This window comes from Eschrichtius robustus, chromosome 13, assembly GCF_028021215.1.
Source record: "Eschrichtius robustus isolate mEscRob2 chromosome 13, mEscRob2.pri, whole genome shotgun sequence".
NCBI classification, from domain to species: Eukaryota; Metazoa; Chordata; class Mammalia; order Artiodactyla; family Eschrichtiidae; genus Eschrichtius; species Eschrichtius robustus.
Genome location: NC_090836.1, coordinates 3,726,253 through 3,750,952, shown reverse-complemented (window position 1 = coordinate 3,750,952; position 24,700 = coordinate 3,726,253). Strand labels below are relative to the sequence as shown.

Here is a 24,700-nt window from a genome sequence, read left to right as displayed (position 1 = left end):
TCTCAGAGCCAGACCCTGCGGTGACTGGGTCCCGCTGCCCTGACCGGAAGGGCCACTTGCCCATGGTCCTCAGGAGCTGGAAGAACAAATTTCACGCAGATGGAAATAGGAAGGGGCTCCCTGGCCTGGCTGAGGGGCTGGCCGACGTGCAGGGCATGGGTCCCCCGTGGCCTCACCATCCATCCCAGGGAGCGGCCGCCGCCCCCGGCTGGAACCCACTCCGCCCCACGGCACCCCCGGGGCTGCGATGCCCGGGGCTGCAGTTTCCCATCCCCTGGGCTGCAGCTCTCCACGGCAGCCTTGTTTTACACTCCGTAAGCTGACTCTCCCCCCACTCCCTCCAGGGGCTCAAGGATGTCTGCGGGGTCTGAGGAGCTAGTCAATCGGTCGACAGGTATTTACCGAGTACCTACAGCACAGAGGAGCCACAGCCGCCGCGTTAGGGACCTGCCTTCCCAGGGCCTCTGTTCGGACCAGATGGGAGCCAGGGAAGGGCAGCATCCACCCCAGGCCGTGTGCACGGGGGCCAAGTAAGTGGCACAGAGTTCAGGTGCCAGGTGGAGGGGACAGCCCCTCAAGCACGTGGACGGGGCAGGTGGGGAATGAGACACTACCACCCCCCTTCTGGACCGTTGTGAGACTTGAAAAGAAAGAAGGCCCGTGAAGAGGGTGACCAGGGCCAGGCGCCGGCCTCCGGGAGACAGGTCCCGAGCCGGGCGCCGTGCTGCGCCCCCCAGGATGCTAGCCCGTCTCTGCTCTCGAGCTGCCCCCACTCCGGGGAGCGGACACGTGGCAGTGAGGGCCAGGCGGCCACGAGCAGGTGGAGAGCGGGAAGACCAGGCACCGGCAGAGGCTGCCCAAGGAGACGACTTCCTCTCTCATCTGCTCCACAAACCGGAATGGAGCGCCTGCTCGTTAAAGCCGGGCCCTGCCCTGAGCACGGGGCGACGGTGGCAACGGCGCCGGCAGAGACCCGCCCTGGGGAAGAGCGGACACACAAGCAAGCACACGACAGACTTCCAGGTGCTGTGAAGAAAAACAGTCAGGATAAGAAGGAGTGCGGGGGCAGGGGGCAGGGAAGGCCCCTCGGGAAGGTGGCGCTTGAGGAGGAACCCACAAGAGGGGAAGTAAATAAGCACGCGAATAAGCGGGGGAAGAATGTTCTAGAGGAAACAGCAGTGCAAAGCCCTGGGTGGGGGGAGCCTGGCCCGCCGGGGGCCGGAGGTGACAGGGGGACAGTGGTGGGGGACCAGCGGGTGGGACGTCGCAGGCATCGGGAAAGAAAAATGGTGGTGTTCTTGATGGGATGGGAAGTCCGGGAGCAGGACAGGGACGCGATCTGTGATTTCAGTCGGTCACTCCGGCTGCTGTGTGGAGAATAGGGCATCAGCGGGCAAAGTGCGGCGGGCGAGCCATCAGGAGGCCACTGCCGTGACCAGGGGACCAGGCGGGGCTGGAGGGACCTCCAGCGGGGAGGCTGTGCCGGAGTGCCGAGAGACGGTCCAATTCGAGATGTATTTGGAAGGGCTTGCTCGGCTTCCACGCATGAGTAGGATTTCGATAAATGAGGAGACGGAAAGGTGGTCCAGACGGGGCATGTCGAAAGAAGCGGGGCTATTCCGGCGCGGCACTAAACCGGAGACAGCTCCCAGGGCTGCAGATGGAGCCGGCCGAGCAGAGCAGCTGCTTGGGGCCCCACGCCGTGGACAGCCGCCCTCGCCCCATGCCCTGCGGCAGCCCCGCTGGAACGGGGCCGAGTCCGCGGTGTGGGCACACCAGCCCCAGAGCGGCCCCCCACCCAACGGGGCATCCACCCAGCTCAGCCAGGGACTGGGTGCCACCCACACTCGCAACCACCTGGTGGCGCCCCAGGCCAGGTCAGAGCTCTGGGTTTGCAGGGAGGCTCAGAGACTTAGCCAACCTGTCACTGACTCTCAATCAGGTCACTTTCTGTGCTGCCGGCTCAATTGTTCTTTCATTAATCACACCATGGAAATTCATGCTCTCCATGCTGAAGATTTATGGCTCTAAAAGCCAGACCCCGGAATGAAAAAGAGGAGACCCCGCTGCTGCCGGGTCACTTGCTACAGGCCAGGTCGCTCGCTACAGGTAAGGAGCCTGGCCTTGGGACCCTGGAGCCGCAGGACGTCCTCCCACCCTGCGCTGGAGACACCGGCCCCCTCGGGACCGTCCCCGGGCCCGGGAAAGTCCTCAGGGTACTCGCACCACTTTATGTAAGGGACCTCAGCATCCACGGATACCAAGGGACGACTGTCCAGCTCCCTCCCAGCAGCCGGCTCCCACCGGGAGTGGGCCCAGGAGGGTCCCCTTGTGCCTCCCCTCCCCGTATCCCTCGTGGACAGGGGCCCCCATGTGGGAAATCTCAACAGCTCAGAACCTCCAGGAGCCAGTCACCTCTGTGACTGCACACTCCCCAACCTCTGACCTGCTGTGCCAGCTCTCCAGAGCCCGCGGAGCTGCTCCCCAACCGCCACACCTGCTTCCCCCTCACCTCCTGTCTGAGGTCACCTCGCCCCGGGTAAGTCTCAGGTGAGGCCTGCTGCGGACAGCAGGGCAGCCTGGACCCAAGCCCCGCACCTTCCTCTCAAAGCCACACACCCGTCCCCGCCCCCAGAAGGCCACCGCTGAATGAATGAGGCCCTGCAGGCAACAAGAGGCCCTGCTCACCCCATATCCTCGGCCTCCTGCTGAGCTGGAGGGACCCTCTGCTCCCGTCTCTGACCCAAAACCAGCAGAGCCCCCAGACCCTAAGTTCACAGACTAGGACATCACACTGCCAGGCCCAGCCCGGGACCTGGCTTCCCGGCATTTGATGCAGAGCCCCGGCGACACCCCCGCTGAGCCCCCGACGGGTGAGAGGCGCCAGGCCACCGCCTCAGCCCCAAGCCCAGGTCCCAGCCAGGCGCCCCTGCCTGCCTCTGGCCTCCGTGTTTCAGCCCAGCCTGCAGAGACCTGCCTGAATCCTTTCCCTAAAATGCCTCCTTCATTATGCTGCTCCCCTGTGTGACCCTAAGATTCTTTACCTCTCTGAGGCCCAATGCCCTTTAAAATGTGGCATTTGGACCAGAGAATTTCCCGGCTCAGCCAAGCCTGAGACATGCTGTTCTCACCCCAGGCCGGTGGTCCCACCAGAGCAACTTTACTCCCAGGGGACATCCGGCAATGTCGAGTCTTTTTTGTTGTCACAACTTGGGGCGAGGGTGCTACTGGCACCTGAGTGGGTAGAGGCCAGGGACGCTGCTAAGTGTCCTACAGGGCACAGGGCAGCCCTCACACAACAAAGCCATCTGGCCCCAAATGCCGAGAGAGATTGAGAACCCCTGCCCAAGCCAGGTGTCCACCCCCCAGCTACCGACTCCCTGAGAAGACAGACACCCGAGAAAGAATTGGTGTATCCCTCCAGGGTGGGGTGCGTCCTAGCTCCGAGAGGGACACACACGGGAGGAGGACAGAGCTGGTGAGGGCCGGAGAGGGGCAGCTTGGAGGCTGAGGTCCAGGGGGTGGCAATGGCAGCAGAAAGGGTTTGCTGGGCGGGAGGGCAAGAGGACAGGAGGCCATCTCTGAAGCCACAGCAGGGGCAGGGACGGCGAGGGACGGATGGGAGGAACGGGGGAGCCGTCCCCCACGGAGGGTGCCCGGCACAGGAAGGAGGCGGGGCCTGCAGGGGCACAGCCAGAGCTCGGCGCTGGAGAGCTCAGCTGGTGGCATCCGGGGAAATTGGCTTCCCAAAGCGGAGGGTTATCTCAGAGACAACCAGCTAGATTCAAGCCCCCCGGCAGGAAGAAACCCCAGGGCGAGGCGGGGTGACTCAAGCACCAGGACCCAGCCAACCGACCGACCCAAAGGCACCGGCCACCGTGCTGCGGTCCGGGCCGGGCTGCCACTCCTCTCTAAGCAGAGGCAGGCCCAGGGGCCACCCTGACCACCGAGCCTCCCTGCCCCCGGCCCCTCCCCCAACCAAGGGCACTTCCAAGTATCTTCCACTCGGGCTCCAAATGAACCCGCATCCAAATGTGAGCAAACCCTTGCATTTGTCCGTTCCCTGCTCTCTACAGGGGCCAGGACCTGGGTCTGTATTGTCCGTTACTAAATCCCCAGGGCCTAGAACAGCGCCTCCCCTTAGCAATGCCCACGGGTCTCCCTCCTCCAGGCTCTCTCTTCAGAAGGGAGAAGGTGCAGGACCCTTCAGAGTCTCAGCATCTTCCTCATCACCCTGGGCCCATCCAACAGATGCACAGCAGGCAGACTGAGGCCCGCAGGCTATGGCCTCATTTACCAAGTCTGCTGTAATTAGCCAATACCCCCATGGCATTTTCCCCATCTTCAGTTGCAACCACATTGATCTGTGGTTTTAATACATGTTTCTGCCGTGTGTCCTTATGTGTTTTTCACACAGCATCCCAGTTCTCCGGGAGTGAAACCACAACCTCCCCTGAACCAACCTCCCCCCTGAGCTTCCTCCCTCACTTGCTTAGAGCCAAAGGGCAGCCACTGCCTGTGTCCCCCACAGCGGCCACCATCTCCCCAACGTGCAGGGAGGCCCTCCCTGGGGTGACCTCCTGTGCCAGGGCTGGACATCCCTGCCTAGCCCTCTGTGTAGACGCGCTGCCCATCTCCACAAAAACACCAGTGCTCCCAGGCCAGGTTCACGTCTCAGCCCTTTTTCTCCCACTGTGGGGCCCAGAACATGCCTGGATACTACAGAAATATTTGTTCCATGGATGGACGGATGGAGGGATGGGTGGAGGGACGGACGGAAGGAGGGAGGGATGGATGGATGGAGGGAGGGATGGACGGAAGGAGGGAGGGATGGATGGAGGGAGGGAGGGATGGATGAATGGATGGAGGGAGGGAGGGAAGGAGGGAGGGATGCATGGATGGATGGAGGGAGGGATGGAGGGAGGGATGGATGGAGGGATGGAGGGAGGGAGGGAGGGATGGATGGGTGAAGGGAGGGATGGAGGGAGGGAGGGATGGATGGATGGAGGGACGGATGGGAGGGGTTGGGAACAGGATACCCAGACACACAAACCCACCTGAAAAAGAAGGCCCCCTTTGCACCCTCTTCACCACCCCCGTGCCAAGTTCCCCCCCAACGCCCCGTAGCCCCTGTTCGCCTGTGTAAGTCGCCTTCTCTACCTGCCCCGTCCCCTCAGAGCTCAGCACACCCTCTGGCTACTTTCATCCCCGCTGTGTCTCTGCAGCGCCCCTGTCCCCCACTCTCTCTTTGCTTTGCAGGAGCCCCTCAAACCCTTGGTCTCAGCATGCCCCCCTGTTCTCTATGAGCCAGGGCCAAGTGCAACGTTTAACAGCATTTAATAAATTAGTGGATGTGGAGAATAAAAAAGCAAACAGAAACGACTGTAACTTCACAGCCAATGCGCTGGCTGGTAGCCATCCTGCCCGGCCCTGGGAGAAGCCAGCTGCGAGGAACTTCATCACGCGGAGAAGGGGGAATGGTGTCAGCGCGAGGTCGGAGGGGGCGGCTACATCATGTTTCAGCCACCCTTGCCTCTTGGCGGCGGGGGGGTGGGGGGGGGGTGGGCTGCAGCTCATTCAATGTCACGGCCATAAAGGGAGATGGGGGATGACGGGCAGTGCTTCCAATTCCACACGGAAGGGACAAAGTCACAGGGACACCTTTGCCAAAGCCACCCGGGAGACAGAAGGATCAGGGCACGGAGGGGGGTGGGCCCCCGTGAGAGGGCTCCTCTGTGCCTGGCCCCAGGGGTCCAGCCTCCGCTTGAGCACCCCGGGGTCCCGGTGCTCACCAGCCAATAACACACTCTGTTCCTTTCTTGCACAGCTCTAACTGGTCAAGAATTCTTCCTTATTAACTCCGGAATCCGCTTCCCCAGGGCTAACGTGCGTCAGTCCTAGTTTTGCCCAGGAAGCCCACCGAGATCAAGTGTGGCAGGACTTGAGGTTCTTGAAGGCCTGTATCTAACAAAAACCTTTCCCAACCTTCTCCTGGCCCATAAAAGGGCTTTTTAGGGCTCTCACCCCTGAGTCACCCTCCACTACCGAAAGTTAGGTTCCAGCTCCGGAGGGACCAGCGCAGAGTGCAAGACGCCGCTCTCCCCTCCCGCGCTCTGAGCTCTACACCTCTAGTGATGCAGCCTGTGCCGCCCCTGGCTTGGCTGGGAGCCGCAGCACAGGTGTGGTTCACACTGAGCTCGCGCATGATTCAAACCAAACAGCGTGATTCCTCGGCCATTCTATTTTTAACCCCACACTTTCTCTCTCAAAGCCTCCAATTTCTTCACAACTTCACAGCCTCCAGTATCACCAGCTTGCAGAGGTGACAGGGAGATCACACCCGTATTTCTGAGCCGCATTTTCCTCCAAATAAACAGGACATAAAGCATTTGCATATCTAAAACCCAGTTACATTTTGATTATTGCAGAATGAGGTTATTTTTCTATCTAAGATGGTTCTAGGGGAGAGCATTTAAATGCGGCCAGACTTCGGGGATGTTGTTATTTGGGAGCTGTTGAGTCTCTGACGTTAATAAAGCTCCAAAGTTACATGCTTCCCGAGCCCCCTTCTCTCCGGCGAACTTTGCAGGGACGTTGGGAACGTGGGAACCGCGCCCCCCAATTCACTGGCATACCCTATCGGTTGAGAGGGGCTCCTGCTACAATACCTCTTGCTGTCTAAGACTCTTAAAAGTGCTGGGGGTGAAAGAGCTGAGAGGGGGGAGACCCCTCTTGAGACCCCGAGGCCAGCCCTTCCTCCCTCCAGTCGGTTAGGGTCCTGGGTAGGGGTAAATGCAGGTACCGCAGCCTTGGCCCCAAGCTGGCTGCACAAAGGGCCTGGTGTCCTCCGACCCCAGTGGAGGCAAGGGAGGAGACTGGCTTTGCTGAAGCACTGCCCACCTGTTTGGGCTTCCTGGCCTGGCCTCAGTATGGAGGGCATCTGCCCTGCCTAGGGGCTCACACCAACCAAGGCATCTGTGGGACTGCAGGGTGGCAAGCCCTGTGTCTGTCCCTGGGCCTCAAAGGCCAGGGCAGGGGTGCCAACAGCAGGCCCAGTCTCCACGACAGCTGATGCCCAGGGAGCAAAGGGCAAGGAGTAGAACTGGGGAAGGGGTCTACCTTGGGCTCTCCCAACACGGCCCCTTTAAAGCTCTGGACTTCCACACCGCTCCTGCCTGGGAGAAAGGCTTGCAGGGCAACAGGGCTCACCTCCCCTACCGGCACCTGCACGCCGGTTCCCAGGCCATCTGGGCTCCTCAAATCTGACAGCAGGGCCCAAACCAACCTTCTCAGGTGCCAGCCACGGCACCTCAGTCTCGGACTGACCACAGGCCTGCTCACACGGTGGGGAGATGAAAAGAAAAGGAGATGGAAACCAGCTCAGAGCCCCCAAAGGGGCCCGAGGAACAGGCCCACATGGACCACAGAATGATGTGTGGTCAGGATGCCAAGAAGGAACGGGTGCTACAAAGCCCCTGCCAGCCTTGTAAAGGGGGCGTGATCACTCATCGTTCTGTCCACACTGACCCAGGCTAACAGTGGCGGCCCTTCCAGGGCGGGCCCACCAGGCTGGCAGAGCTGCACGTGCTTCCTGTTCAAGCTGGGGTGGGGCGGGGTGGGTGCAGGGGAGAAGGGACACAAGGGGAGCATTGTAACCCAGGGTTCCCAAGCTCGCTCCACGAGGATGGAGCTCCTGGACGGCGGGGCTCTGCTCCCCTCGGGAGAGCACACAGCTGTTTTCCACCCCTGCTCTATACAGGAGAGGAGATGGGCTAAAACAGCAGGGGGCAGGCTCGGGGAAGAGCTTCTCAGATGGAGGAGACAGTCGGCTATCCTGGCTCCACTGGAGGTTTCTGTTCCCTGAGCCAGTGGGAGGACTGCCCTTCGCTGGGAACGTCGGGGGAAGGTGACGCCAAACTCCAGAACTTGTCAGCACTCAACAGGACACAGCTTGGAGCCTCGGGCCACCCAAGACCAGCAACTCTTGGGCAGGTGCTAGTGCAAGAATGGGTGCTCTGTGCTGGGGCAGGGGTGTGCACGGAGCCCTCATCACCTGCGCCCCAAGCGCCACGGCTCTGGAGCCGGGAAGGAGCCACGGGGAGCCAGCCTGGACCACAGCGAGAGGCACTGCCTGAGCTCCCAAGGTCACGGTAAGCTGGGAGGGAAAAGCGCCAAGCACTCAGAATACTCGTCAGAGGAGTCTGGAGAAAGGATTTTCCCACCACAGGCATATTTTTTCCCTTCCTGCGTTTGCTTTATTTTGTGTATCTGGGGAGAAAGGCACTCTTGACAGCATCAAAGCACAGAATAATACATGAAGCTGGGGCTGCCTTGGGAGTCAGGGATGGGTTTCAGAAACCTATCTTCAAGGTTCACGTTGAAACCGGGGCCACCTGGGCTTCCCTGAGAAAGCAGAACCGTCCACAGCCCGCATCTCTGGACGTGGAGCCCCAGGGGACGGCAATGGTCCAGCCGCCTTTCTGGGACGTCTCTCCGCTGAGAGACTGAGGGAGAAACAAACACCTCCCCAGCACTCGGGGACACGGAGAAGATGAATGGGATTGTGCCTGCCGAGCCCTTTGTGTCCCTCGGAATATAAATATCGTACAAGGTACTGTGCTATTATTCAGAATCCTCGGAAAATGCAGGGGATACCTTGAATTCACATCACATCTTTCTGGCAAAGAGCTCAAATGATCTGGGAGACTATAACTCACCCTACAGAACGGGGTGGGCGTGGAGATCATTCTCCCTGTTTGAGGAGAGGCGCCCCCAGCCCCCCTAGAGAGGAAGAAGAGTCACGCCATGAAAATACGTCCACTTCGGGGTGCCTCTCATTCGGCAGGGCTGCCTCCATTCGGCCTGCCACAGAACGGAGGCCCTTTAATAATGTAAAGAGCACGGTCTCCCCTGGCTTGAGCTCGGCAAATGACACTCCCTGATTACACGTGTAGGTATCGGGAAGGATCGTGGTGGACACCCAGCTCCATCTCTGGCCCCAGGACAGCCGCCCACACACACTTCAGCTAGAAGCCTCGGACGTGGCCAACATGATTGGCCCTCTCTCCAGGGATGCTCTGCCCGCAGCCCGATTATTTACACTGCCAGCCGGGAGCCGTGTCCACCCAGGTCGGGATTTGACATTTCTGACATGTTTTGTGGGGGACACAGGCTGGCTAAGTTCGGGTTCCTCTGCCAGAGGTGGTCTCTGCACCAACTTTACGCGTCAGCCTGAGACCCCCTCCTCGTCCCGGCCCTGGGCCGACTCTGTCATCTGGTAGAACGGGAGACCCTGGCCCGCCTTCTACCCTTTGATGTGCCCACTGCCATTTAGGCCACTCGCTGAAAGCAGCCGGGCCACGGCCTGGCAGGCGAGCGCGCCCGAGGTCACAGAGGTCATTCGGGGAGGAGCTTCACGCCTTGCCCTCACCCACCCGGCGCCTTCCCTGTCTTCACTACCCCCCGAAGCTGTGTTGCCAGGGACACCAACCATGGTCCCGTGGTTCTGAGTGCTTTGCCCCATCTGCCTCACTTAATCCTCCCAACCCCATGGTGGGGACAGGGGGAGGGCGTTTTCGTCCTCCCCGTTCTACACCTGGAAGGGTGAAGGCACAGAGAGGTTAGGTGGTGAAGGAACCCAGGAAATCTGCCTCTGGAAACCATGTTCTGACCCACCAGGCCCCACTGCTTAGACCTAGGGCGTCCCAAATACATCAGGAAGGGGTCCCTGGACGTGTCCATGCTTGGAGAGGGGAAGGCCAGCCACTGCGTACGGCGTGCCTGGGACCCACCTGTGGACTGAGAGGGTGGGGAAAGCAGGGATGGTGACAGCGATGGCGGTGACGAGGGTGGCGACAATGACAACGACGCTAAGAACGCGGACGAGGAAGCTAGCCTCCACTGGCCCCGAACCCACGCCAGGAACCGCACCAGCCGCTTTCCGCAAAAGCCAGACAAGGGGTCTACAAAGAGCAAAAGCTGGAGAGGCTGTGGAGAATAGGGAACCCTCCTACACTGCTGGTGGGAACGTAAATCAGTACAGCCACTACGGAGAACAGTATGGAGGTTCCTTAAACAAACTAAAAATAGAATTACCATACGACCCAGCAATCCCACTACTGGGTATATACCCGGAGGAAACCATAATTCCAAAAGACACACGCACCCCAATGTTCACTGCAGCACTATTTACAAGAGCCAGGACACGGAAGCAAGCTAAACGTCCATCAACAGATGAACGGATAAAGAAGATGTGGTACATATATACAATGGAATATTCCTCAGACATAAAAAGGAATGAAACAGTGCCATTTGCAGAGACGTGGATAGACCCAGAGACTGTCATACAGAGTGAAGTAAGTCAGAAAGAGAAAAACAAATATTGTATAATATCGCTTATATGTGCAATCTAGAAAAATGGTACAGATGAACTTATTTGCAAAGCAGAAATAGAGACACATGTAGAGAACAAACTTACGGATACTAAGGTGGGATAAACCGGGAGATTGGGATTGACATATACACACTATTGATACTATGTATAAAATAGATAACTAATGAGAACCTACTGTAGAGCACAGAGAACTCTACTCAGTGCTCTGTGGTGACCTAAATGGGAAGGAAATCTAAAAAAGAGGGGATCTGCATATATATACTTGTATAACTGATTCACTTTGCTGTACAGTAGAAACTAACACAACAGTGTAAAGCAACTATACTCCAATAAAAATTTTTAAAATAATTTTAAAAAACCAGACAAGGTAGTTCCTATTGTTTCCCCCACGTTGCAAATGAGAAAACCAAGGCTCAGAGGTTAAGTATCTCACCGGAGCTGGATTTTAATCCAACCCTTTGACTGAAGCCTCTCTATGCCTCAGACAAACAAACAAACAAAGAAACAAAAAAACCCCAAACTTCATTTTATTAACATCCTCCACTGTAGCCCAGTCTGAGTCAAGGGAGGCGGGGAGGAGCGCAGGGGCCCGGGACACACCCCGGCAGAGGGTGGCGAGCGACAGCAGGCACAGCTGGAAGGTGGTCTGTCCTGCGTGCCGGCCGGGCGGGTAGAGGCGAGGACCAATCGTTAGGGGTGCCCCCCGCAGGGAGGGGTGCACGGAGTGCACATGTGTTGGGGGCAGACGTCCAGCCAACCTGCACTGCCCACTTTGCTGATTTCACCAGAGTTGCGAAAATTGTTGGCTGTACCTCTGCACAAAGAAGCAAGAAGGAACAAAATAAAATACTTCGGGGCTCGGTGGACCTTCTTATTGTGCCTCTATTTCCACAACCAGAGGAGCTTGTGGAAACGATTCCCCGCGCCCCCCCCCCCCCTCCCGCGCCGTGTTTTTCTGGAGGGGGCTTTCACACGCGCCACCCCACACGCGCCCCACAGACCCCTGGGCTCGCTACCCCACGTTACAGATGAGGCCGCCGCAGCTCGCGGGGGCCCCGGCCCCATCTTTCGAAGGCCTGTCCCCGCCCGGCGTGGTCAGCAGCCTCATGGGGACATCCACTTCTGACCCACCAGGAAACGGAGCTTCAGAGGGAACACTCAGAAGCGACTCGGAGAATTTCCTGTCTTTCGAAAGGAGTGACAGGGACACCCCTCAGCCCAGCCCCTCCGCAGGGGCCTCAGTACCTGCCCTGAGCCGGGCACCATGCTGACCATGGCCACCCAGGAGCAGGACACCCAGCTGGACCAGCAAGACCAGCCGGACAGGCAGCCACGACGCAGAAGAGCACAGGGCCAGTGTGAGGTCTGGGTCGGGGCTACGGACGGCTCTGGCCGTGGTTCAAGTTCGCGGAGCCCTCATGTACCAGCCGGGGGGCGGGAATCTCAGAAAACGGCTTTCCAGGGCTTGTTTTTTAAATGGGGAATTCATGGTTCCTACCACATAGAGTTGTAGTTGGGACTGAATGAGATGCACGAAAATAAACTTCCCAGCGTGGTGCTTTTACAAAGCTATAAATGAGGGTCGTTATTAGTACTTATGGCCCGCGTTCCTCAATCATCCTGACTGCTAAGACCGGGCAGAGCGGCTGTTAGCCAGGGGTCCCGCCCAGGCGGCAGCCCCGCGCCCCCAGCTCCCAGCCCCCAGCCCCGGGGGGCCCCCCCACCCATCCAGGCCGCCGCACAGTCAGGCCAGATGCGCGTCCCCTCACTCTGCCGCCCCACCCTCCATTCCCCAGCCACCCATCTCCGGAGGCAGCTCACTTTCCCGACTGGCGAGCATGCTTTCTTTTGGCAGGGAGCTGCTGCCGTCTGTGCTCTGGACCGTAAAACAAGTTTTCATCAATAAATTAAGATAAGCGGAAAGCCAGCTCGAGAGGAGGTGGGCCGAGGCAGGCAGGCGGCGGTGGGCGGGAAGTGGCTCTGGGACTCAGAAGGGGTCGGAGTGAATCCAAAGCAGGATGGGCTCCCCGCCCCCTCTCCTTGGACCCCAAGGGCCCCCTTCCACCGGGCTCCTCGCGACGGGAGGCTCGGGAAGTCCCCCGCCTCCCTCCACTCCCTTCCATCCTCCGGCAGGTGAGCAAGCGGCAGTGACAGGTAGAGGCAGGTTCTCAGCAACGCTCTGAGCCAAAGTAATGATCGCGATCGCTGCGTCAGACGAGCTAAATCTAATCAGACACGTGCCGCCCAATCACTGACACTGAGACCCACCCCCGAAAATAAAACGTGTTTGGCCAGAGCCTCCCCACTCCTCGGCGGGAGCCCTCGGGTCCCTCACTGCACCTTCCACGCCGTCTCCACGCCTGTCGCACAGCACCCCACCCACCCAAGAAACCTTCCTCTTCCCCCTTTGCACCGTTCTCAGTCCCAGCCAGGGCCTTCGGGTCCCCGCTGACGCCCACCTCCTCCTCCAGGCTGGCCAGCCCCGCCCTGACCCCACCTAACACTCTGCAGTGGCTCTGACCGTCTGACCACTCACCAGCCTTGGACCCTTCTCCCAGCCGCCAGTGCTGACCTGGCCGGTGATGTTCCAGCACAATGGCTGCCCGGGGCGCCTCCCCTCATACCTCTCTGTGTGCATCCCTGGCATCAAGCTGAGCGTTGGGCCAGGTGTGGACGGAGCGAGCACAGGGAGGGAGGAGTGCGGGGACGTGGAAGCAAGGCGAGTGCCCAACTCCGCAACAGGAGCGCCTCCCTAGCCCTGGCGCTAGGACACGCAGCCCACTTCCGGCCATGACACTGAAACAGGCCAGAGCATATGGCAGGAGAAGGGCCATCTGTCCATCCAGCACCACACGTGGGGAGGCACGGCACCACATATGTTCAGGACCTAACGGACAGGTGAGCCCTCAGGCAGAGCGGCAGGGTGAACCCCAAACGGCACAGCGCACCGGCCACGCGCTGCCAGCGGCTGGAACCACGGGCAAGCCCCTCCCTCCTCTGAGCCTCGGCCCCCACCTTCCAGAGAGAAGGCTGAACCTCACAATATCCCAACCCCTCCAGCCCTGAGGTCCCGGGCTCTCACCTCTGCTCCCCCCTCAGCCTGGCTGAGCAACAAGGAAGGTGGCTACATCCACTTTTCAGGTGAGGAGGCAAGGTCTCTGAGGTTGAGTGATCTGCCCCGGAGCTGGGAGGCTGGAACCCACCCCCTGCCTCCCCGGGGTGACCCCATGTCCCTCGGGGAAGGCAGCAGGAAGGAAAAGTGGCAGCATTGCACCAGGCCTGAGAAGTGCTGTGCGACTTACCGCCCCCGTGACCCAAATCCCCCAGGTAAGGAAACGGATGCTTGGAGTTGAGACTTGCTCAGGGCCCCATGGTCAAGGGCCCAGGCTGACGCCAAGACAGGAACGGACCACTTAGACACACACAAACAGCAGGAGGAGCTGGCAGGGCTTCAGGCCATAATGACATGAAATCAAGACTGCTAACTATACCCCAACCTGGATATACATCAGAATCGATCACTTCTGAGTTCAGGCGCTTCCCAAAAGCGGAAGGAGCAGAGGAGTGTGAGTTCTTCGACCAAGTCCAGGCAGGGGGGAGGCCTCCCTCCAAGCAGATCCCAAATGGCTCTCCCTCTCTCCTCCCAGCCCCCTCTTCTGCAGCGCGCACGCACACACACACACACACACACACACGCGCGTGCGTGCACACGAGCGGGCGGACAGACGCTCCCCGCATCAAGACCTGGAGGGGAAAGGATGCCACTTCATAAACGGCAAACAGAAAAATAACCTAGATGTGACGTGTGAGATGGTAGGAGCCGAGCACAAAGTTCAATGAACGGAACAGAAACATATCGACAATAGCAAAAGGAAACAATTACCACGCGTTTTCATATGAGATCCCATCCCCAGGAATAAATGTGCTCTGGCGTTTGCTTATTCGACAGAAAAAAGCGAGCACTAGCCGGGGAGGGCTGAGGACCCAGCATAACGCAGACGCTTGCACTTTGTGGCTCCACGTTTCCCCGAAGCTCTGAAAAGAGTGTTTTTTGAGATGCAGGCTGACCCGGGAGTCAGAAGAAATAAAAGAAATAACATTGTAAGTGGAGAGATTTTAGGGTGCTGCCTCCAGGGCACCCACTAAACAGACACCGTCAAATTACCAGGGAGAGGGGCTGCTCCCGTCCACTTGGCAGGTGTGCATCTCCGGAAGTAGACGTTACCAAAAATAAAAAAAAAAAAAGAAGATTTTCCTTGGAGACGGAAGCTTTCAGGTTCATGGCACCAGCTGCTCAGGGGAGCCAGAGTCTGGCTTCATCTCAGGAAAACTCTGACTTCTTTTGCACAAGCAAACCTAAGGCAGCCCTACAGAAAGCGGGTCACCAAGGCCCAGAAAGGCGGGGACCAGTGCTGGGGGAGGGGCACGAGCGGTCCTGCAGAGCGGTGTGTCATCCGCCTGTGGGCCTGATGCTATGGACACTGGACGCACAGGACTTGGGGGAGGACCCTGACGCCTGCACCAGGATGGGGGTCACACTGACCGTGCAGGTACCACACTGCCTCTCGGGTCGCAAAGGGCCCTGGGGCCCTTTGCTTGCCCTGACTGTCAGTATTTCTTCTCCGTGGTGTCGTACGCTCTCTGAATGACGTCTTCTGAATCAGGGTGTCTGTCCCAGTCTCTGGAAAACATGCCTCTCCACCTGTCTCCCCATCTATTCCTCTGTCCAGGAATCAAAACTTGGATCTGGGGCCAGCGGTTAAGAGCACAGGCTCTGGAGTGAACGCCTGGGTTCTGAATCCCAGCTCTGCCCCTTCCCCAATGTAGCCTCATGCCAGTTGAGCTCTGTGACTCTGATTCCTCATCTGTAAAATGGGGATAATAATGCTAACTCCCCCAAACTACGTGTAGTACCTACAAGCTTTGTTGTGGAGATTAAAAAGGAGAAAACTTCTAAAGCCCTGAGACCAAGAACACGGCCTAACGTCATAAATGACGCTCATCAGCGCTGTTACCCTTCTGCATCTCGCCCACTCCAAATCCTCCAGCCACACCCCTGCAACTCTCCTGCACCCACCTGGTCCTCTCCACTCCCACGGCCCGGGTCCTGGTCTCATCCCTGTGGCCAGAACACTGAGAAGCACCCCTGTCAGTCACCCCATCTCCCTCCCGCCGTCACCACCGCCATCTGAACGCTCCACCTGGGGTACATCACGCCTCATCTTCCAGGCCCTGGAGGGCTCCTGCAGCCTGCGGGGCGCGGCTGAAGCTTCTCAGCACGGCGTCCATCTGAGACCTCCTGCAGGCTCGTCTCTTCATTACTAGCCTGCCAGTATCCCCACAGTCCAGGGCACTGGCCCCTCTCTGATGCACCCCAAGCCTTCGCCTGTGTGCCTGCCTGCCGGCTCTTCCCCGCCAGCCGTGCCCCTCCTGCACCCCAACCAGCCAGCAGTGCCATCCTTCCCGTGAAGCGCCCATGAGCTCCACCCTCCCCATGCCCCCTCTGTGCGCTAGAAGCACCTGCCACCTCCCTCACAGCACCCAACACCCTGCGCCCTACAGGGTTCATTCCTTGTTGGTTTTGCCTAAGTCGACTCTTATTTGGCGTCTCCTACAGTGCCTCGCATATAGTAGGCTCCCAAGAGGTATTTTTCAAGTTTTCACAAAGGCAAGCTCCCGGCAGCATGGGACTAAGACGGTACAACTGTGCAGCCCCCAGCTGGTCCCCTGGGGGAAAGGGTACCTCCCCTTACACTGTCAAAGACCGCAAGGGTCAAGCCTTTCCGTGAATACCAAGTATACGCAAACCCCTCGGTGGCACAGAAATGCTGTTGTATCTAATGCAGCTGCATCCCCATGCCCGACCCAAGGCTTGTGACCACAGGGATGACCAACACGCTTCCGCTGTGTGACTCAGTCATGCCGTCATCTTGCTTCGTTTCCAAAGGCCATTATTAAACACAAACTACGCCAGGAACCACGTCCAGCAGAGCTGGGCCCCTCACAGGCCCTCAAAGTGTTCTGAGGGGCTGCTCCACCTGACTACCGCCAGGCAGAGGTGCGCGGCCCCTCCCTGGGCTCAGACTTGGGCACCCACTTGCCGACCGTGACCTCCCCTCGGACGCCTTACAGGCAACTCAAGCTTAACAGGGTCACACGGGAAGCTTGATGCGCAAGCCACGGGGAACCCCAGTCACCAGCAACTCTCTGTCCCCCCCATCACCCACCAGCAAGTCCTGCCGGTTCTACCTCCGATTTTTGACTCCAGCCCACCCATCTCTCCCCGACTCCACTGCTACCCCAGCCTCCTCCTTGAACTTCTGCGATCATTTTCTGTTTTCCCAGCTGCCACCCCTGCCCCTCCACTACTCACTCTCCACCGAGCAGCAAATTCCCAGAGGTTCCCCTCGTATGTAGAACAAATCCCAAATCCCTTCCCGTGTTCTCCGGGACCCTACATGATCCAGCCTCTGCCTTGCCCGCCTCCTCCGTGCCCTGGTCCCATTCACCGGCCTCTGCGAGCTCCCAGGCACACCATGTTATTCCGCACTCGGGTGTCCCTTGTCCAGAATGTTCTTCCTAAGAGTCATGGTTTCATTCTTTTCCTTTAAGCTTCCTTTGCTCCCCATCGTGTATGAAAACCTACTATGACTTTAAGTGTTTATTTACTCTTGTCCATCTTCCCTGCTAGAACGTGAGCTCCAGGAGGTCAGAGCTCCCTGACTTGTCCCTTGTGTGTCCCTCGGGTGCCAGGTTCACGGTAAAGGCTCAATGAATCTTTGTGGAGGGAGGAACAGAGAGAGGGAGGAGACCAGGACTCGGGAACCTCCTGTCCTGGGGAACGTATGCCTTCAGCATACGTGGAGTAAACTTCTCGGGCGTCACCGAGAGCCTGGGAGTGGCAGGAGGGTGGCTGAGCTCAGCACAGAGAAAATGCTGCAGGATGTGAAAAGGTCTGGTGAAAAAGAACAAGAAGGAGCACGGGCTATGAAGTTGATGGACTCGAGGGAGTTCAATTCCCTGCCCCTGCTATGCAACGTTAGAAAAGCAAGTTGACCTCTCTGGGCCTTAATTCCTCATTTACAAGACAGAGACAACACCACCAAACTCACAAGGTTGCATAAGCACGGTGCCTGGTACAGAGTGATGCTCACAGAAAAGTCTCTTTCTCCAAGGATGCTGGGGGCTCGGGCCCACACACTCTAATTAAATGAGGTCGTCCTCCTGCTCCCGGACGCCGGGCTGCCTGGTGTCACCATCACTCATGCATCAGCCACCTCATCTCAGGGTCTCACCTAAGGGACAAGGGGCAGTGAGGGGGGACGTGGTGAAGCTGGGCATACACCATGCTGTCTGCTAAGATCACAGACACGCTGGCACGTGCATTCAATTCCAGTGAATCTCTGCTGGGCGTCCGCAAGGAACGTCTGCTCCCAACCAAGCCATCATTTTTGACCGTGGCTTGGGGACAAGACCCTGGGAGCGGGTACAGTGGCAGGGTTGGACGGTGGTGGGGGGGGGGGGGACATGGCACGGTGCCGTTCAATACCGCTTGGTTCTAGGGTCACCCCCAGCTCCTTGCAGCCTTGATGGGAGGGGGAGACGAGGAAAAGAACCAGCTCACCTGACATCTTGGTATCAAATGCCAAAGAGCAGCTCCAAACCCAGGGAAAGGGGGAAGGCTCCCTCTGCCCTTAGCCGCTCCCTGAAGGAGACAGGCCACACGGCCCAGGCCACAGATGCTCACAGCGGAGTCCCTCCTCCAGAAGTCGAGGGCCTGTGCTCTCCTTCCCCATCCCAGCAGACAGGACACCAGGGAGATTTCGAGCCCCAGAATATACCCATGGGTGGGAGGACACGTCCCAGGCCCATAGCACTCAGACCCAAAATGAATCTTGCCAAGGCTCTCGTTTCCTGAACCCCCAAAGCCCGTGGGCTGGACCACCAGGGTGCAGATTCAGCCCGGGACAGCCAAGCCCGCCTGCGGGGGGCTCAACCCTCAGCTAGCCAACACCACCCCAGCACCCCTCTCCTCCCTGCCCCCTCAATTCTTCTTCCTAAAACTGCTCTTGCCGTGCAGAGCTTCACTGGCTCCCCCCTGCCCTGCGAGGAGCCCATGCCCTCTGGCCTGGCAGTCACGTTCCTCAAGAGCCGGCCACGGCTCCCCGCCCAGCGTGCCTGCTGGGAACCATCTTACTCCGGCAAAACGGAGAGGCCAGCTTCGTCGTCATCCGAGTATCCCCCTGTTCGTGAAAGGAGGACCCTCCTTCTCCTAGCTCACCCCGCAAGGCCGGCTAAGGGCTCCTCCCGCAGGGCATTGTTCTCTGGCGAGGAGCATGAGGAATCCGAAGGATAAAGGCCAGTCCCCTCCACGCCTGCGCCCCTGCGGCATCAGCACTCTGCGCGAAGTTCCCGACTCGGCACACGCAGCGGCCAGTTAGAGAGAAGATGCCGCCCCAGGTGAAAGGGACGTGGGAAGGAAGACAGAGGCGGGAGGTTCCAGAATCCCCGCTGCGATGCTGGCGAGAGGGGGGCCGGGGCCACAGCAGAGGGGCCTGGAGAGCTTGCTGGGGATACTCTATTCCCGCGGCGCCTCTGCAGGCTTCGGCGGGTTGAGCTAAGATGGAACAAGCGGCAAGCGCCGTTGTTCTCGGATGCCTCGGCCGTGACGGGAGTGAGCGCAGAGCGACAGTGGCCATAAAGCAGAGGACGGCCCGTGGGGGGTGCGACACTCCACGGGGACCAGTTTCACGGTCCTGGAAAGAGGAGGTTACGAGAAGCTCAGGAGCACGGCCCACCCGCAGCAGCAGGAGATGGAGTGGGACCCCCGGCCCCGGGAGGAAGGGGTCAGGCTGGCGGAGAAATCCAGGCTGGAAGCGGCACTTGCTGGGGAAGCAGTGCACACCTCCCACGAGGCTGGCAGCCGAGAACTGCCCACCCACCGCCCCCAGAGAGGAGGGGCGGGCAGGGGCAGGCGGGCAGGCTACAAACCTACCCTCCCTCTGCAAAAGGGTGAGTGTTAACGCCTGCAGCAGACGGGGTGGGAGCAGGAAACCCCCAAAGCCTAGAACTGTAGTGGGAGAGCTTCCTGCTCTTATGTGAGGCATTGGAAAGTGGGTCCCAACTCATCAGGCCGTGTTGGGAGGTGACAGGACCAGGAGGGGGAATCCCTGACCTTCAGCGGTGCTACCCACTCACCCCGATACCCAGCAAGGCAGGTCCCTGGGCCTGAGCTACTTCCCAGGGGGAAGTGCACCGTCTCTGTGCCGCAGGGCTGACCACAGGGCTGCCCCAGGACATCCTCCCACGGGACGGCCTCGTCAGAAAGACAGTCACACAGCAGAGTCCGCTTTGCACTTCAGGCACCGGCCCTCCCCTGGATGGACCCTCTTGAAGTCCAGCTCCACGACGGCTCCGGCTCTGTTTTGGACAATGTGGAGTCGTCACAACTTTGGGGGTCTTCTGCAGTCCCCCCGAAAGAGTTAACCTGGCCTCAAACCTGGCACCTTAACCTGGCGCCGCTGTGGAGCTTATCTGACCTCCTGAAGGGATTAGCACCCGGCTCAAGAAATGCCAATCAGCCAACAGGGCCAAATTTAACCTCAGCCATCCTCCCACCCTCGCCAGGGCACTCTCAAAATCGGCGATTACGCTAGAGGCAGCTCTCGCCACAGCCCGTCATCTGCTATTTATAACCCGCTCACCTTCTGGGAGGAACCAGACACCTCCCGTCACAGCAAGGCACCGAGGGACCCGGCCACCAGGCCGACGCCGCTCAGGACCCTGCAGGAGGCGCTCCTCCCAGGTTCCGAGCGGCCCTGCCCTGTCTCCCCCGCTGCACGGACCGAGTGCACCTCTGCCAGGGCCCTGCACTTCCTTGTGCAGGCTCCAGGCTGAGCACCAGACGTGGCTCTCACCAGCTCACCGCCCAGGCCCCTCCAGCTGCTGCCTCCCCCAGGGGCCCCTCCCTCTTCCTCATCCCTTCATCATTCTGTGGTCCATCCAGACGGCGGAACAGTGTTCTGCGCTGAACAGAAATGAGCCGTCACGCCATGAAAAGACATGGACGGACCTTAAACGCATATTACCAAGTGAAAGAAACCCACCTGAAAAGGCGACACACCGTAGGATTCCAACGATATAGCATTCCAAAAAAGGCAAAACGATGGAGACAGAACATTAATCACTGGGTGCCCGGGTTTGTGGAGGTAAAAAGGTAGAGCCCGGAGGATTTTTAGGGCAGTGAAAATACCCTGTATGATACTATACTGGTGGGAACAGATCCTTATACATTTGTCAAATCCACAGGATGTACAACACCAAGAGTGAAGCCTCACGTAAACTACAGACTTTGGGTGACCATGACTTGTCGACGTAGGTTCATCCTTGGTAACAAGTGTTGCATCTGGTGGGGATGTTGATAATGGGGGAGGCTGTCCATGTGTGGGGTGTATGGGACATCTCCTGTACCTTCCTCTCAATTTTGCTGTAAACCTAAAAGTGCTCTTAAGGAAAAAAAAAAAAAAAAAAAAACTCTTTTAAAGAAAAAAAAAAATGGGAGGTGACAGCAAACAGCCCTACAAGGATGTAACTGGCAAAATAAAGGCTCTTCCACTCAAGGACACTGGCAAAAGCAGGTGCCTGTCCCTCAGAGACACGAAGGGGGTCCGGCTTTGTTCCCACAAAGGAGAGGCCTGAACCTCTCCTGAACCACAGGCTCAACTCCGGACCTGGGAGATGCCAGCCCTTCCCAGCACTGCCATACGGTCGAGAGTCCGTTTACTTGTTGCACAAGGACTTCATCTAAAAGGTGTTGCTTCATGCTAAGGGTCACCCAAAGAGAAAGGCTCTCTGGCTTCTGGGCTACAGGTGAGATGTCCCAAGAAGCCCTTTCTGAAAGCCAGGCATTCTTCTACCACTGAAGGTGGTAGGAATCCCGCTGGCAGCGCCACGCCACTAAAACAGGCCCCAGTGCCGTCCTCCCTATACGGGTCACAGCGGCCACATCCCTTTGGGGTGGCACAGGGACAATCTCTCAAGTATGGTGGCAAAGGGCTGAGTGGGGAGAAAGTGCTAGAGAAAAGTTTAATAATAGCTGGGTTGGGCACGGCCCGTTTCCTTTTTCAGCTCCCTGGCGGGCTGCTCCCATTACGCGATGCGGCTGCAGGCAGAGCCCGTCAGCTGCTGCTGAGACTCAAACCCAGGTCAGCCCGGGGGCCATGTCTCCTCAGGCCACCCCGGTGAAGGGTCCACATGCCGCGGTCAGATGAGGGCCACGCGCAAACTTGCAGGGCTCACCTAGCGCAGCTTCGCTATATAAAGCCTGGAGCTGGCGGGACAGACGGGGCCAGGCCGCGAGCCTCAAGGTTGACCATCCTGCACCCACCAGCCCTGCAGCCCAGCCACGCGCCCTGCTCCTCATTGTCCCTCTTGGCCACAGACTGCTATTCTGGGCTCCGGGGGGCAAAGGGGAGCTGGTGACCGCAGCAGGAAGCCCACATGGCGGGCAGGCTGGCGTCAGAGCAGCTCTCCCGGCGATGGCACATCTGCTGCCCTCTGTCCAGCCTCTCCCGTCCCCTGGAAACCAACAAATAAATACACCCAACAGTCAACACACGTGTGCGCGGAGCATCCACCCTGCGCGGCAGCTACAGACCACAGAGGGAAGTGTCCACGGGAAAATGTGCGCTACCTGCTTGTCGCCATTGATGAGCTATTCATGGAAACCGACTCGGAATCAATATTAAAAGGACAGGATTAGGGGACGGCGTGCCTGAAAACACAGCGCTTAGCAACACGCGGTCCATCTGTGACTCATCTTCCGTATCTGTGAAATGGGTTTACGAATAGTACCTCCTTCGGAGCTGTCATGAAGCTAAAATACGTTCAAGTACGAAAAGCACTTGAAACAGTGGCTGGTACTGAGTAAGTGTTCTACAGGCGCTGGATCCTGCCACCATCATCATCAGGATGGACACGACAGACCCAAGTCCTTCACCTTAGTCCTCTTTCTGGTGGAGAAATGCACTGAGCACTGGTCTGGGGCCTGGAACTCGGGCCCAGGCTGGGTTAGGAGGCGCCTGCGAACCTTGTGCTGACCCAGAGGCAGCCCAAGCCAAGCACCAATGTCCAATTCTCCATGGACCTGCAGACGGTTCTCCCCCCAGCCTCTAAAACGGGAAACACCACCCCTACATTTAGGCCTCCAACCTGGGGATGTGGGGAGGGGAGGGGTGAGGGCAAGGAAGAGGGCCCTCAAGCCCAGAAAAGGTCTGGAGAAGAAGCTTGAGCCCCTGAAGGCAGCCAGCACCTGGCCCAACAGAGGAGGGGCCCCCACCCAGCCGGTGTTTCCAAGTTCACCGTCACTGCCACCATGCAGGGAGCGGGGCCTATGTGCTAGGCTCTGGGCCGGGTGTCCCAGACCCACTGTTCCATGTAACCTCATACCAGTCCAAGGAGGTGGGCACTGTTGTCCAAGACTAAGCAGCAGGGCCAGGCTGAGTCCCCAGCTCTGTCTGCCTCCATAGCCCTTACCCCACTCCCCTGCTGGGTGTCAGAATCACCAGGAAGGATTTTGGCATTGCAGCTGCCCAGGCCCCCACCCTGGACCTGCTGAGCGTCAGAATCTCCAGAGCTGTAACCAGCCAGCTTCCCACCCAGGAGTGGGCTCCACTGGGCTGAGGCCCAGCGGACAGAAATATCCCCAGGGAGGGACTTCCCTGGTGGCACAGTGGTTAAGAATCCTCCTGCCAATGCAGGGGACACGGGTTCGAGCCCTGGTCCGGGAAGATCCCACATGCCGCGGAGCAACAATGCCCGTGGGCCACAACTACTGAGCCTGCACTCTAGAGCCCACGAGCCACAACTACTGAAGCCCGCGCGCCTAGAGCCCGTGCTCCGCAACAAGAGAAGCCACCGCAATGAGAAGCCCGCGCACCGCAACGAAGAGTAGCCCCCGCTCGCCGCAACTAGAGAAAGCCCGTGCGCAGCAACGAAGACCCAACGCAGCCAAAAATAAACAATGCATTTATTTAAAAAAAAAAAAAAAGAAAGCAATATCCCCAGGGACACGCTGCCCCTTGAGGCCAGACGCGCCGTGACCCCTCCCCACACCCCCTGGAGAATGAACACCCTGTCACCACCACCCCGGGGCATCCCACCCCCTGAGGCAGGGCTCCTTGGGGCAGTAACCAGACTCCATCCAATCCCTGCCTGGCGCTCTGCGGACCCTGATGGGGAGGGCCTAGTTTTCCACCGAAGCTGGTCCTGGGCCGATCGGCATCTCGGCAGGTACCCTCTGTCTGTGACGGGGTTCTGGGAAGGTCACAGCAGCGGCCACTGCAGTGGCCGAGTCGTTCAGCACTGACTTGCAGCACGCACCCGCCCTACAGACCACCATCTCGGTGCATGTCCACTACACCCACGAGGTGGGCATCGTCATCACCCCTTTGCCCATGAGAACCGAGGCTCAGAGAGGTTGAGGAACTTGCCCGGCGAGAGGCTCGGCAAGCCAGACCCAGAATCCAGGATCTGGAGCACAGGCCACGTTGGGTCCTTCACGAGGTGCTGGTTATTATTTCATTCACTGGGCCGCCAGCAGCCTTCTAAGGAGCTGAACAGCCTTTGCTGCCTGTTTCCATCATCTCTTTACTTGGTTTTCTTGGAAACGTGTGTCTACTTAGAGAGGCTTTGCCTGGTGGGGAGACTGACTTTGGCAAATGAAGCAGGACGACAGGGGTCGGTGGATGCCAGACGAGCTCATAACAATTCTCTGAGGTCACGGGAACGCTTTGAGAGACAGGGCAGACCCACGTGGGTCCCCATTTTCCAGGTGGCAAGGAAAACAGGGTGGCCAAGCCGCCTGCTCAAACACGGCGCCAGCACCACCGAGGGAGGGAGGACGGACAAAGCAGCCTCCCGCTGCCGGCCCGGGGCTCATCGACCGTGTAATCGTGCAAACCCTCTTCCAGATGGCCCTGAAACAGCCCCGCCTCCCACCCCCGTGTCCTCCCCCCAGGACACGTGTCCATGGGCCCAAAGAGGGAAAAGTGACCAGCCCCCAGCAGCCCCGCAAGGGAAGGGAAGGGTCCCAGGCTCAGCCCAAGAGGCACTTCTCACTGCTCCCTCCAGTTTAAAATAGGCCATGGGGACGCCTGCCAAGACCCAGTGCTCCTGGCAAACAGGAGGGTTATATTTCTGGCTGTGCACCGTGAAACACCAGGGAAGGCTTCCCAAACCAACAGCTGACTCGGGCTGTGATGACAAGACGATCCTGAGAGTTGGCCGGGGCCCAGCCAGCGGCAGGCT

At 58.9% G+C, this 24,700-nt stretch overlaps 1 protein-coding gene across 6 annotated transcripts in view; it reads right to left on the bottom strand.

The window, feature by feature from the left end:
* The window catches only part of TSPAN9 (tetraspanin 9), a 272,676-nt gene that overhangs the window by 8,290 nt on the left and 239,686 nt on the right, over positions 1-24,700 (bottom strand). The gene's annotated exons all lie outside the window — the stretch shown is intronic.